Here is a 14,162-nt window from a genome sequence, read left to right on the forward strand (position 1 = left end):
GGTTTATGTGGTGTTCTATAGGTAAAATATCACAAATAGCTGACACTTTTTTCGCTTCAGGATTAGCAGCTCTACTCAGATACAGCCTCTAAAAACACCTAGAAACAATTCAGGTATTAATGATAGGTTATGGAAATGTTCTTCTTCACTTCAAGTAGACATGCCCAATACAATATTAAATCCCAATCCACATTTTGGGATTCCCCCACTACTTCAAGCTAAGTGAGTGAAGAGATAGAAGTACTGACAGTACGGTCATGGGCCATGAGACTTCTAAAATACCGAATAAGAATCCCTCACCCTGCATCATTTATGTAGGGTTTATATATGTTTGGTGGGAATTGGGAAGATTCCTTTTTAGGTAGTCATTCACGTAAAAATGTGCCTACAAAATACCTTTTTTAGATAAAAGAAAATAATTAGTAGCCTCTGTGATAAGACTGCAAGGGGCTCACTGAGTAGTTATGTTTAATAAGGTCAGGTAAGAATATGTCATGAGGGAGTTAAAAAGCTTATCTCATTCCTAGCGTGTCCTATCCATTTTTCTGAAATGTGTGCTCCTCTACCATGGTATCATAGCTTTTATTCCACCCATTTCATCTAGATGGGTCTGGTTTGTCAGTGGAGTAATGCATTCAATCCATGGATCTGTGTTTGTCCTCATGGTCATAAGGTTGAATACAGGGCCGGCTTTAGAGATTGTGGTGCCCTGTGCTACAATCTTTGTTGGCGCCCCCCTCCCCCCAAGCAAACATTATTTTTTGTGTTGAGTAGTATGGTTTCTCAACCACATATTAAATATATACAGGATACATTTTAGTAAGGACAGACCAGGACAGTGAGGAGGATACAGTGCGGGTTGCTGATGGGTCAGGTGTGCCTTCTCCTCCACCGCTGCTCGCTTGACCCAAGGCCAGGACCACAGGAATTATGCGATAGGGGAAAGTCACATTAAGCGTCAGGGTTGACTAAATTATGCGGAAAGAAAAGGCAAATTGTACGGCGTAACAAGGTGTATATTTTGTGATCATATAACTTCATTACTTTCTAGTTTTACACTTGTTAACACTGTCTTGGTATCGGATGCAGCTCATTAGTACTAGTTTAACCTCCAAATATAGCAACAAGCAACAGAAAGGTAAACTGCCAACCTTTGCCAAGGTCCTTTCACTGCGCAGTAACAGGTGTCACAGTATTTTTAGTAACTTTTGAACTGTTTGAGCAAGAAAAACATTTTTTGTTGTTGAAATCCTCAGATGATGCAGCAGATGAAGTATTATGTGGCAAATGCAGCAAACCCATAATTATGCGGAAAATGCCTCGGCTGCACAATTGCATAATTCCAGTGGCCCTCCCCAAAGGTTTGCTGGGATGTGACATGGCCGATGTGGGCTAAAGCCATGTTGAGAAGTCAGAACCCATTCTGTCGTGTACCCCAACATTTTCGAGGTTACACTCATGAGGTTTCCTGAACCCTAAAAATGAATTGTGACCTTTTCAGAAGAAATACAGATAGGTGTCCCTCACCCCTCCTACCATGTTATGTGAAGGAAGGATATTAGGAGTTTAAGGTACATGTAACTGATATTGCAGAGCCCCACCCTGGAATCAGAAATCACACAACTAGTGGTATTTTAGAAGACATAAGAGTGTATTATATGCATTGTTTTTGTACATGAAATACTAATAAAAAATAATATCACAAGAGTGTATTATATGCATTGTGTGTATAAATCATGTGAACAAGAATTATCATCACAATTATACACATATCAGCAATCAAAAATAAAACAGGTAAAAACTCGGTACACCCCAAACTTTGTTCATGTCATGATTCAGCCCTAGCTTATTAGTATAAATCCGTATTTTTTATTTAGCAGGTGTACAGCATATTGTATTACGTACTGCATGATGCTTACTGAATCATGTAATATGTAATCTCCCCACCGGTCCCAAATTCCTGCATGTCAGCAGGCTCGAATTGCAATGCTGATTTTCAACATCTCTCTAAGCAGCCAGTTACTCTGCTGACCCCAACTCACTTGCTAGCCCCTTTAACATCCTTTTTCTGTGTTAAGGCTCATAGAGCAAGGAAGGTGTCTTTGCCACTTGGATATTTCATTTGTTGCACAGGACAGTCAGAAGCCAAAGTCTCTTAGTTTTTAGGAAGCAAACAAAAGTCGCTGTATTGTAGAAGTTAGTCCCTCTAGCCTTGAACTCGCACAGCCCCTGCTCAAAGATAATTACCCTCTGTAAAATGATGCAGAGAACAGAAACATCATTCTGGAACTTGGCAATGCAAAGCAGCAGTGAGGAAGTGAATGAATGTTGACAGCTGTGCATCAGACATGATTCATGAAATACGGACACTTTCGTGGGGTCGATTAATATCCATCGCTACAGCTGAGAAACGACAGTAACAGGACGATTGCAACTCACATGTGTTTATTCTTTACTTGTATTCGACCACACCGTGCTGACCTATCTTTATGCTGCAGAGAGCGGAGCTGGGCCTGCGCTCTCTTTGCCAAAAATCTCATGGAGGGCACGCGCCAGTAATGTTAGCCATCAGAAGTATATCTGATGACTTTACCAGGGCCCGCCCTGCAATGTAGTACAGGTCAGCTAATCAAAACACTTACAGCAACGCATGGGAGGGCAAAATGCTGCCCCCAGGTCGGCAGACCAGTCGTCCCCTGGGGTGTTCGTGCGAGAACAGGACAGGGGGGTTAGGTAGTGTAGAGGGGTGGGATAAGGGTTGGGGTTAGGGGGGTTAGTATAAAGGGGACAGGGGAGGAAGTTCTTCCTCTTCCTGTCCCCAGCGCCCCAGGGTTGAGGTTAGGGAAGTTTTTTGAGTGAGGTTCTGTAGCTTTAGGTTAGGCTGTGGTGGGTTTGGGTTAAATACTTGGCAGCGTAGTTGAGGTGTCCCGGGCCCTGTCGGTCGACTGGGGGTAAGTGTTAGCTCGTCCCCCGGCTGTTTGTGCGGAGCGGTGTGGGAGGTCCCGGAGGCCTCGCACCAGCTCGGCGGGACTTCTGTCGGCAGTACTGGAGGCAGCGATGGCGGAGCCTGACGCTGTGGAGGTCCGCGCAGCTCTTGAGGTGTTGGGCTGGGAGGACGGATCTCCCCCGGCCCGGCGTCCTGGACCAGGCGTGGGTCGGGATGACCCGCACGCCCCGGTCCGCGTCGGAGGGAGATGCCGCGGCAGTGGCGGTCTGCAGAGAGGAGCCACCGCCACCTAGATCAGGTACGGGGGAGAGAGGGCGGGGGAAAAAGACGGTGGAGGCATCGAGGCACGGGGGCAGGCATCTGAGCCTCCCCGCGCATCCTCCAGTGTTGCCGGCCCCGCTTCAGGGGCCGGATGGTGCGGTTGGGGGGAGGTGGGAGTCCCCTGATGCTGTGGTGATGCCAGGGCAGGCGGCAGTCGGGTCGGCACTCAGCGGCCTACAAGCTGGTGTGCTGGGGGGCCCAGCAGTGAGTCTAGTGACGCCAGTGGGGGGGAGGAGGAGAGTGCCATGGAGGAACCAGCTAGAGAGGAGTTTGCGTTGCTCCTCTCCATTGGGGAGTCTGAGGAGGAGGGAGGGGGGTGCCCGGGGGGAGGCCTGTAGATTTGTCATTGCCCAGGAAGGGGGTGTGCAGGGCCAGCAGGGATAAGGGGAAGGGGCCCTGGAAAGCCCAATCTACGCAGCATTTGAGGGTGCACCCGGAGTGGGGCCCCTCGGCCCCTCCCGAGGGAGATGGACAGTTGTTGTCTTTGCCGGGCCCTGAGGCCTGGGTCGACCGGTGGAACAGGATGTCCTTAGAGGAGTGGATTTGCGACCTGCGTTGCACTATGGAACTGGGTTGGTGCAGTGAACTAAAAAACGGTGATGGATCAAGCCCTGATCTTTTGACTGGGTAGGAGTGTTCTGCTTAATTCAGATACTCTGTCCATCACCACCCCCTTTCCTGAATCATTTTGGCCACTATAGGAGTGGAAGGGTATGCTCAGACATGAGTCCCTTGCTCACTGCACCATCAGGATTCAAGCAAGCCGGGCCGAAGACGGCTGCAATGCCAAAAACCGGTCTCGGAAGCTTGTTTCCTTTCCAGTAAAGAATTGGCTTGGTAGTTTGGTCTGCCCTGTTCCCATGATGCACTGGGCCAGGGACAGACTAATTTGCATGTAGCCGGGTTCTGAACTGGGATGGTGCAGTGAGCTAAAAAACGGTGATGGATCAAGCCCTGATCTTTTGACTGGGTAGGAGTGTTCTGCTTAATTCAGATACTCTGTCCATCACCACCCCCTTTTCTGAAGCACTATGGAGGAGACGCAGAGGATGTGGCAGGTCCTATGTGCAGTCAGAGAGGCAGGCTGGGGGCGGGTGACCGGGGGCCCAGTTTCCCCGCCGTCAGTTCCGGACGCAGGAGCAGGTAGGGGTCACGGGGAGTGGGTCTGGGTAGAAGGGGCAGGGACAGCTTTGACGGCACAGAGACCTGGTGGCGCTGGGGCCTCCGCAGGCGCAGACGGCTTGGGGAGGGGTGGTCATGCCAGCGGACGACCCTGGCAGAGGCAAGGGTGGGCTGGCGGGCGCAAGACGGCCTCCAAACACTGGGGCGAAGCAGCAGGGGGGTCCACAGCGGCCTGCCCTCCATCGAGGGAGCGGGCAACAGCTGTTCTGGAGTGCGAATTTGTGCCTGCAGTAAAAGGGAAAGGTGCGAAGCGAGTGGTGAGTGAGGTGCGGAGAAATGTGGTGGGGATGTGGAAGCGGAGCAGGTGGATTACGAGGATGATGGTGAGGAGCTGGAAGAGGGTGAGGTGCGTGATGAGGTGGGTTGGGGGAAGAATGAGGTGGCAACAGGGAAGGTTGGTGTTTTTCAGGCAACATGGGCCAGCACCAGCCGGAGCAAACAGGCGTGTCTGAAGACGGCGGCGGCCAGAGGTACGGGCCGGGAGGTGGATCAGGAACTTTGAGTGCAATGGATGTCCTCTACACAGGCGGCGGCGTCTACCCACATGGCCAGCGGCCTCCCGGTGGCTTATCAGTCCTTTCAGTCGTGCCCCGCCCAGTCTGGGGTGGGAGGTCAGGCATCTGCCGCCGGAGCAGGGTACCAGGGTTCTTACACGGGAACCTCTGGGCGGCAGCCAAAGCCTGGGAGAGTCACCACCGGGGCCTGCTGGAACTTTATTAAAGGTCTCTGCACGCACCACCCCTGCAAATTTAAGCATGAGTGTTCTAAGTGCGGAGGTCGTCACCCCGTCACACAGTGTTTTACGCTTGCCACACCCTCCGAGCAGTGGAGGATCACGAAAGGGCGAGGACAAACTGGGTCAAAGGGCCCCTACTCCGGTTGATGTGGTGGCTATGGGCCCGTGGCTTGCTCGATACCCTGACAGGGAGGCAGTGTTGAGGCTTCAATGGGGGTTTGTGGACGAATTTCGAGTAGGTTATCAGGGTCCTAGGGTGTGCAGGTGGGCGGAGAACTTGTGGTCTGCGAAAGAATTGCCTGAGGTTGTGGCGATGAAATTACACAAGGAAGTTTTGGAGGGCAGGATTGTGGGCCCGTTTGACACATGGCCGGTGCCTGATCTCATTGTGTCTCCATTGGGAGTGGTACCTACGTAGGAGCAAGGGGAGTTTTATTTGATTCACCATCCGTCGTGGCCGGAGGGGAGTTCAGTGAATGATTTCATCGCGGATGAGGATTCTAGGGTGCTGTATGCTTCGGTCGACGACCCCATAGGTCTTGTGAGGGTCTGTCGGAAGGGGGCGGAGTTGGCCAAATGTGAAATCAAGTCGGCATTTCGCCTCCTTCCCATTCACCCAGCTGACTTCTCCTTGCTAGGGATGCAGTTCGAAGGGACCATTTTCGTGGACCGGGTCTTGCCGATGGGTTGTGCGATTTCCTGCGCACTTTTTGAGACTTTCAGTTCTTTTTTGCAGTGGGCCTTTGTGGACAGGAGTGGACACCGGCTGGTGTCGCACTATCCCGATGACTTTCTGTTTGTGGGGAGGGGACAGACGGGGGCGTGTGGTGCGGCCCTGGAGCAGTTTCAGTTCTTGGCTCGGGATTTGGTGTTCCGTAGGCGCCTGAGAAAACGGCCGGTCCCTGTTGCTGTTTGACTTTTCTGGGCATTGAGCTGGATTCCGTGGAGATGCGGGTTTTTCTGTCTCAGGTGATTGAAGTTCGAAAGATTGATTTGAGGTCTGTACAGCGTCTCCTCGTGCTGTTGAATTTTGCATGCAGGGTGGTGAGGGCCGGCAGGACGTTTTGTAGGTGCCTCGGCATGGCCATGTCAGGGGCGGTACTCCCTCATCACAGAGTTAGGGTTACGCTAGGGGTCCGGTCGGATCTGCGGGTTGGCTCTGTTTCCTAGAGGATTTCAAAGGTATGTCTCTGGATTTTGTGCACAATAAGATGGTGTGGCAGGTGCAACTCTACTCAGACGCTGCTGGCGCGGCTGGTTTTGGAATTTTCTGGGATGGACGATGGTACGCGGAACAGTGGTCGGCTCATTGGCTGAGGCAGGGTAGGAGCATTGCATTTCTTGAATTCTTCTCTCTCCTGGTGGCATTGAAAGTGTGGGGTCCTGAATTTCAGAACAGGTCGGTATTGTTTCACGTCGACAAAAGGACATTGGTGGACTTGGTAAACAACCAGAAGGCAAGGGATCTGCACGTGTTGCACCTGCTGCGCAGTTTTATGCTGCTTTGTCTGCAATTCAATGTGCTGTTTTGCGCGCAACATGTCCCAGGGCGAGCAATGACATTGTGAATGCGTTATCTTGTTCGCAGTGGCAGCGTTCCAGGAGGCTGGCACCGGGAGCGGAAGTTTTCAAGACCAAGGTGCCAGAGGGTATCTGGGCTTGGGGTAGTGAGAGTAGTGGGTCTGGTAGAAAAATCTATAGCGGAATCCACAAAGTGCTCCTACAGGTTGGCGTGGTCTGAGTTTGGGGCCTTTTGGGGTTGGAGCAGGGATGCATGGCATATGCCCAAGGGTGTTTGTGAGCAGGGTGTGGTTCGTTTTGTGTTGGACTACTTGGACAGGCGATTGTCGCAGATGACGATTTCCAGCTGGCTGGGATTTTGTTTTTACAGCATGTTGTATTTGGGTTTTGAACCAGCTAAGAACGATTTGCGGAGCAGAATGTTGAAGGGTTGGGGAAGGGTGAGGGGGGAGGTTGGGGGGGAGGCGCCTAGGGCGGCTATTACTTTTGACTTGTTGAGGAGTTTGTTGGTCAAGTTGCCATTGTGTTGTTATGATGGTCATGAAGTGGCGTTGTTTCGTTTGTGCATGCTCTGGATGTTTTTGGGGCTTTTTGGGTGTCGGAGTTGATAGATACAAGGGGTGCACCTGGCAGACGGATTGAGGATGTGCGTTTTGATGAGTCTTGTTTGGGGATCTGGGTGGGACGTTCAAAGACGGACCAGGTTGGTCGGGGAAAATGGGTATGGCTGCGAGAGAGTGGTTGTGTGGAAGTGTGCCTGGTGTGTGAATGGAAGAGGTTTTGTGGAAGGGTACAGGGGGCTGCGGGTGAGATATTCTGGCATGCCTCTCAGAAGCGTTTGACGTTGTTTCAGTTGTTGGCAGTGATGCGGATGGCGCTGCGGCGCGTGGGTGAGGATCCTGCTAGGTATGGGACGCGCTCGTTCCGGATAGGGGCGGCCACGGCGGCGGCAGGTTTGGGGTGGTCTTGGGATGCGATTAGAAGGTTTGGTTGTTGGAGGTCTCGCTGCTGCGAACTCTATGTGCGCAAATGATGGGAGGGTGGTTCGCTGGGCTGGTTTTAGGGGTTGCTGCGGGCGCAATGTTACTGCTTTGGCTGTGTGCTAATCTCCTTTACTTTGTAGGTTGCGTTCGGGGGCCGGGAGCCAAGACGGTTACCTGGATTGTTGGGCATTCGTTTGTTCATTGGGCCTCAAAGTACACGGACAGACAGGTGTACGGCCGTAGCCTGGGACTGAGGAGCAGCCACCATGAGGTCCATGGTGGGGTAAGAGCAGGATGCGCTGGGGCGAATTGTTGCCTTGGCTGACGAAGAAGGTGGCTCAGCTGGGCTGCCCGGACATGATTGTTATCCACTTGGGAGAAAATGACTTGGCCAAACAGTCGGGAGTGTCTTTACTACATTTGATGCAACAGGACTTGGAGGCAATAAGAGGCAATCTGGCTGGCGCCTGCATTGTTTGTGTCACGACGTATCTGGAGGGGGGCAATGAAGCCGGCAGCCATTGAGAGGGCACGGCGCAAGTTAAATAGGGCTATGAGACTTTTTTGCTGAGACAAGGGGATCAAAGTGATTGCACATGTGGGCCTGCGGCTGGAGGAGCCCCTTCTTTTTCGGGACGACGGAGTGCACCTTTCGTACATGGACAATGCTTATTATTTGATGGAAATGCGGGATGCGATCAGTCTGTTGTGGAATGAGTTTATCTGGTGCAGGCGGGAGTGAGAACAAAAGGTGCACTGGTTTGGGGTGGGACAGGTAACCGTCCTCCGGGGGTTTCCAGGTTGGCAGTACTTGGGAGGGGTGGAGAGTCCATAACGGGCATAATCACCCTTTCGGTGAGGGGTATACAGGAGCAGGATGGGGGTGTGGCAGGCAGGTGTGCGTTGGCGGGACATGCTGGAGGAGGTTGAAAGAGAAGTGGGGAAGTGAATGATTTAAGTGAAGAGGTTGTGGTGTGGATTGGGAGTGAGTAATTGGAGTACGAGAGTGAATGATGGTTGGAAAGTATGAGGTTGGGGTTTGTAATTGTTTATTTATGTTATGTTCGGAATTGGTTGCCAACCCTGTCCTAATAAATGGCCTTTTACGCTAAATTGCAGCGTGGAGCGGTTATTGCGCCATGCGGCCCCCAGGGGAAGTGAGGTCGGCAGACCAGTCTTCCCCTGGGGTGTTTGCTCGAGAACAGGACAGGGGGTTAGGTAGAGTAGAGGGGTGGGATAAGGGGTGAGGTTAGGGGGGTTAGTATAAAGGGGTCAGGGGAGGAATTTCTTCCTCTTCCTGTCCCCAGCGCCCCAGGGTGGAGGTTAGGGAAGTTGTTTGACCGCCCTCCCACCCTACAGTTTCAGGAGTGGAAAAGGGGGGTTTTTTGTTAACCTGTTGGTTATTGAAGCGTGCCAGTTTAGGACGGGTTGAATTTGGGTGTCTTGTGGCAGTACTTGGGAGGGGTGGGGAGTCCATGAGGGGGATACAGGTGCAGGATGGGAGTGTGGCAGGCAGATGTGCGTTTGCGGGAGATACTGGAGGAGGTTGAAAGAGAAGTGGGAAGTGAATTATTTAAGCGAAGAAGTCGTGGTGTGAATTGGGAGTGAGTAATTGGAGTACGAGAGTGAATGATGGTTGGAAAGTAAGAGGTTGGGGTTTGTAATTGTTTATTGATGTTATGATCGGAATTGGTTGTCAACCCTGTCCTAATAAATAGCCTTTTACGCTAAACTGCAGCGTGGAGTGGTTATTGCGCGAGCGTGCCTTCTGATTTGTTAAACACGGTTTTCTCTCTTCCATTTCTACAAACATTAACATTGTAGAAAATAAAGAGGGACAACCGTTTAATGGTGCAGGCTTTTGGGCGATGTGACAGCCACTGTTGGCGCCGATTTAAGACACAGGTATGGCGCCCCCCTGACCTTTGCACCACCCAAAAGCCGGCCCTGGTTGAATACTTGATGTTGCACTTAGCATTTCATACTTCAGAGGTCAATAAAATAAGTACCACTGAGTTGAGAAACAATAAACATCTATTAATTTAGTACCCAAAGCCCGAAGGGTGAACATGTGCTTTACAATGTCACATGCTATGCTACATTTATTATGCTATCTATCTTTATCATGACCTCTTTTGGATGCCATTAACAGAGGTGGTTATCTTACCTTGTCAAAGGTTCCTCCTGGACCAATAAGGACATCTCTTGCGGAGGTATTAATATACAAAGTATAGCGATGGTGGGGGATCAGGAGCTAAGGAGAAACCATGGGAGTTATTAGAGACACAGGTACAGTGGTTGATTTAAGTAGATCGTATATTCTCACTGCTCTATAACATGTAGCCATATACTCTGGTAATGTCCAGTCCTTCAAGAATCTCATTCATTATTGATGTTTTGTACCCATACAGGCATGGGCAGCATGACCAATGAACATCCATTTACTGAGCTTGAAATTAACAGCCTCTTTGCACTGTCTGATTTGTCTGTCTTACCTTAAACAGGATGAGACACGGGGAGCTGCCTCAATGTAGAAATGAAGAACACCTCTGCAAAGACGTGTGTACGCAGGAAGTGGGTAAGAGCCTGGTGGGTGGAAAAAACAGAGCTCCTCACCCACATCTTGGCAAGCAACTAGTCCCACTCATTATCGTTCGGCAGGAAGATGGGATTCTCTGGACCTGGAGTCTGATTTAGCTGCAGAGGAAGATGCACAAAGAGACAGTTACTGGACCGTAGTGGTTACTGACCGAGCAGCTCCTGTCATAGCTTAGGTCAAGAGTGAGACACGACACATTAGACTTAGAGAATGTTTTCATGATGTTTACTGAAACAGAATGCCCAAAGCATTGCAAACTTTCTAACATTACTCATTCTTTAATTGTCAGAAATCCCACAGGAAGAAAGTGACAACTGACAAAGGGTCTGCACTGATTGTGAGACACAAATGTTAAACCAACAGCAAAGTGGGTTACAGACACAGGAAGCGTGTGAGCTCTCTTGTCAAATTAGGTGGCTATCCACTCATATGACTCAATCCAGGGTGGGAACCTTTTACACTAAAGATGACAAGCAAGAACCATCAGACCAATCAAGACGTGTCTTGCAGCGATCTCAGAAGAACCATTTCATGAGTTTTTTTGGATAATGAGTAAATTACCCTGCTCTTTCTATTGAGGAGTGAGTCAGCGTACTCACAGAACAATCATTATGAGTCAAGCACAAGATAAGCAGGAGTGTTCTCTTGTAAAGTATATTTTTCAACTTGAAGGCAGACACCGCTGATTACATTTTGTAAACAGGTTTCCATTTGTGGGTAATGGTGTAGAGAAGTGCATGTGAAGCCCATGATTTTGTCAAGAGGAAAGAAAGAGGATCAAAGAGCCTGAGTGATGCGAAGGACAGAGGCCACCTATCAAATGAGAAAGACGAAGACAATACATTGGCCTCTTGACAGGAAAGCAACTGTCAGCTTACAAAGAAAGGACATCGCCCATAGATACTAGGCGATACCCAAAGGCAGAGCACAGATGAGAAAGGAATGAGCACTGAAATTTGCTCTGAGGAAAATACATTTGCATTGCCTGATAGTATTTTGTAATAGTCGTTCATATAGATCACTGTGCACACATGCAAAAAAACTATTAGTGATTAAAAATGCAAGTGCCTAGAAGAGTGTTTGATTTAGAGTGAGGTTACATAGTTGTTTTCATTTCTTTCTTTTTTCAATCTGTCAAAATCCATGGACGTTTTCTGGGAAAATGATTTTATAGAACTGTGCATAGATAAAGACTAGGTCCATAACACTCTCCGTTGTCTTAAAGGTAAACCTTTGTAACAATAAAGAGGTGTGTTGATTCTACCCAATAGGAAAATTATTAGTCATTATCGTTCAAGTAACAGTTGACACATTCTCTCAGAAATCTGATCACTTATATTTATTCTCATTCTGAATAAATAAACTAATGCCTTGAAATTTCAAATTTCTAGGCAACACCTTACCTGGATTGCTAGGGGTATCATCTCATCCTGGGGTGAGAGGTAGAGAAGACACAAGGGAGCAGCTACGTACTGCTGCTGACCATTCAATATATTTGCAGGAACGCCTTCCAATATCTTAAAATCTGCAATGAAGATTTTTCCTCTCTGCAAACATAGGAAACAGTACAGGTGAGCTTAGCATCCGAACAAACCATCAACAAACTCATTCAGAATTTCAACATGGCGTGGTGGTGCAGGCGCAGAAGATATCACATCTCTTGCCACTCACCAGGTCATGAAGACATTCTTGTCCACATACAACTAAACATGAAATTATAAGACATCACTGAAAAATAGTAAAAATAAAAAATAAAATAGTGTCTGTTCCTAGAAAGTACATTGTTTTTGTAACTGGGAGCTCTTTATAAATGGGCACTGTAGGCAAGCACATCTAGCAGCAACCTATTCCACTAAAATAACCTAATTCAAGAAGAGGACTGTAAAGGAATCTTCCAAGAACACGCACATTTCTCATCTGCACCTCTGGCATCACATTTCCCCCATTTAGTGGTACATGTGCCAACGTTAGCTTAAGTCTCAGTCTAGATCTGAAGTTAACTTTGTGCTGCATGCATTCCAGGAGCTTCCATTGAGTGGAAAGTGTTCAGAAGATGGTGGAGCACGTATTGTGCAGTCAGTTAGTGCATCTCAGGACTCTGCAAGGGGCTGGGCATCCCCATGGGCTGGACTGCACCAGCATTTAGGCAGCTGTGGACACCCAGAGTGGAGCTCTGCTAACTGCACAGAGAATCAAAATGTAAGGGCAGTGGTTGGAGTATAAAGCCCTGCATCAAAGGACTCATCCCGAGTTTGGGGTTCATGTGCCTAGTTGACAACAGGGATGAAAATGAGGGTGGTCAAGCATAATGTAAGCCCCTTTACAATATTGTGGTCTGCCCCGAAATTATTGCAAGAGGTTTCCAAATCAGGATGAAGGTGAGGTCAGTTAATGTTTGCATCTGATATATTCCCAAGTAATGGAGGCATTGTATTGGATTTGTTCCCTTCTTTTGTGCTATGATTCTCAATTACTTGTAACTATTGTTGCCTCTGATGTTTTCTCTTTTACAGTCAGATTTCTTATTGAACTTTCTTCTGACATTATTTGCTTGGCTCTTTCTCTCTGTTCAGATGCAAATGAATATGGTACCTTGCTTACCTACTTCTACATAAATCTACATCTTTAGGCAAGAGCAACAATATGCCATCACCTTTTTTCCCCTTTGTCACTCTCTCCTTTACCACTTTAACTGGGATCATTAAAACCCCACTTGATAATATGTACATGTGCTAATAAGTGCAGAGTGGCACAGTGGCTACTTGGAGGAGCCACACTTTCCACAGACAATCATGATTGAAATTCGATATACCTTCTCAGAGCTAAATGTGTGTCAAGCCTGCATCGCAATAGTAAGTAAGTAAGTCTGTATTGCTTGATTAATTAAAATCTTAGCATTCCATACAATTATAAAAAACACATATATAACTCAATCCCGTATTTCCTTAAAAACATGGTTACTGTATTCTAAAAAAAAGAGTTTAAATGGGTTAAAAATACATGTGATAAAATTATAATAGGCTTCTTAATTCAGGCGAAATCTGTATGCGGGTCCTAGGCTTACATCGTCACCTGTGTCCTTAAATCTGAATGGTTAATTGTTGGGTCGTGGCCCAGCTGTTTTTAGCGACTATGTGAGATGGAAGTCATATGAAGTCATCTAGCAGGAGGTCATGGATGTGGGTGGTTGTACTCAGGTTACTGCGTCTAGTTATGTTTGTACTTCTTTCATAAAACGGACAAAACTGCAAACTAGTCTAACATTGACCCCATCAAAGCATGCCTACACTGCCTGTCTGCAAGACCGGATGTGCATTTCATTTATATGTCAAGCCTGCGTCGCAATAGTAAATGTAATCTCAGATATGGCAAACATCTCACAACCTGGCATGTTACGCAAGGCATACTATTGCCTCAGAGTATCTCACAGTGGCGGGCACACTTGGAAGTAACAGTACTCCACACATAAAACAGCAGGATGCAAGACTCTTGTCCAGACCATAGACAACTTTTACTACGGAGACGTGGGCTTGACACACATACAAGTGCCTGTTCACAAGCTTCCTGCACATATTTCCTTGCACTGAAAGAGCACTAAGGTTCACCTTTGAGAGCACACAACAGATCAACATGATTTACCATTTTGGCAGTGGGTACTTGAGGCCATCTGAGGCACTTGCTGCACGATGTCTTGTGGTAGTCTTAATGTTCACACACTAGGTTGTTGAGTCCTGAGGTGAATGAAAGTGAACAGACTGAAATGTGTAGACCATGTGTAATGTGAAGTACTCCATGGAAGAATAAAGAGGTAAGTAACTGAAGTTCCCAATAAATACTCAAAGGATTTATCGCTACCATAGAAACTGTAGACTT

The 14,162-nt window shown here is 48.2% G+C and overlaps 1 pseudogene; it reads right to left on the bottom strand.

The window, feature by feature from the left end:
* Window positions 1-14,162, bottom strand: part of LOC144797975 (polyunsaturated fatty acid lipoxygenase ALOX15B-like) — a 175,930-nt pseudogene that overhangs the window by 54,558 nt on the left and 107,210 nt on the right.

This window comes from Lissotriton helveticus, chromosome 12 (genome assembly GCF_964261635.1).
Source record: "Lissotriton helveticus chromosome 12, aLisHel1.1, whole genome shotgun sequence".
Lineage (NCBI taxonomy): Eukaryota > Metazoa > Chordata > Amphibia > Caudata > Salamandridae > Lissotriton > Lissotriton helveticus.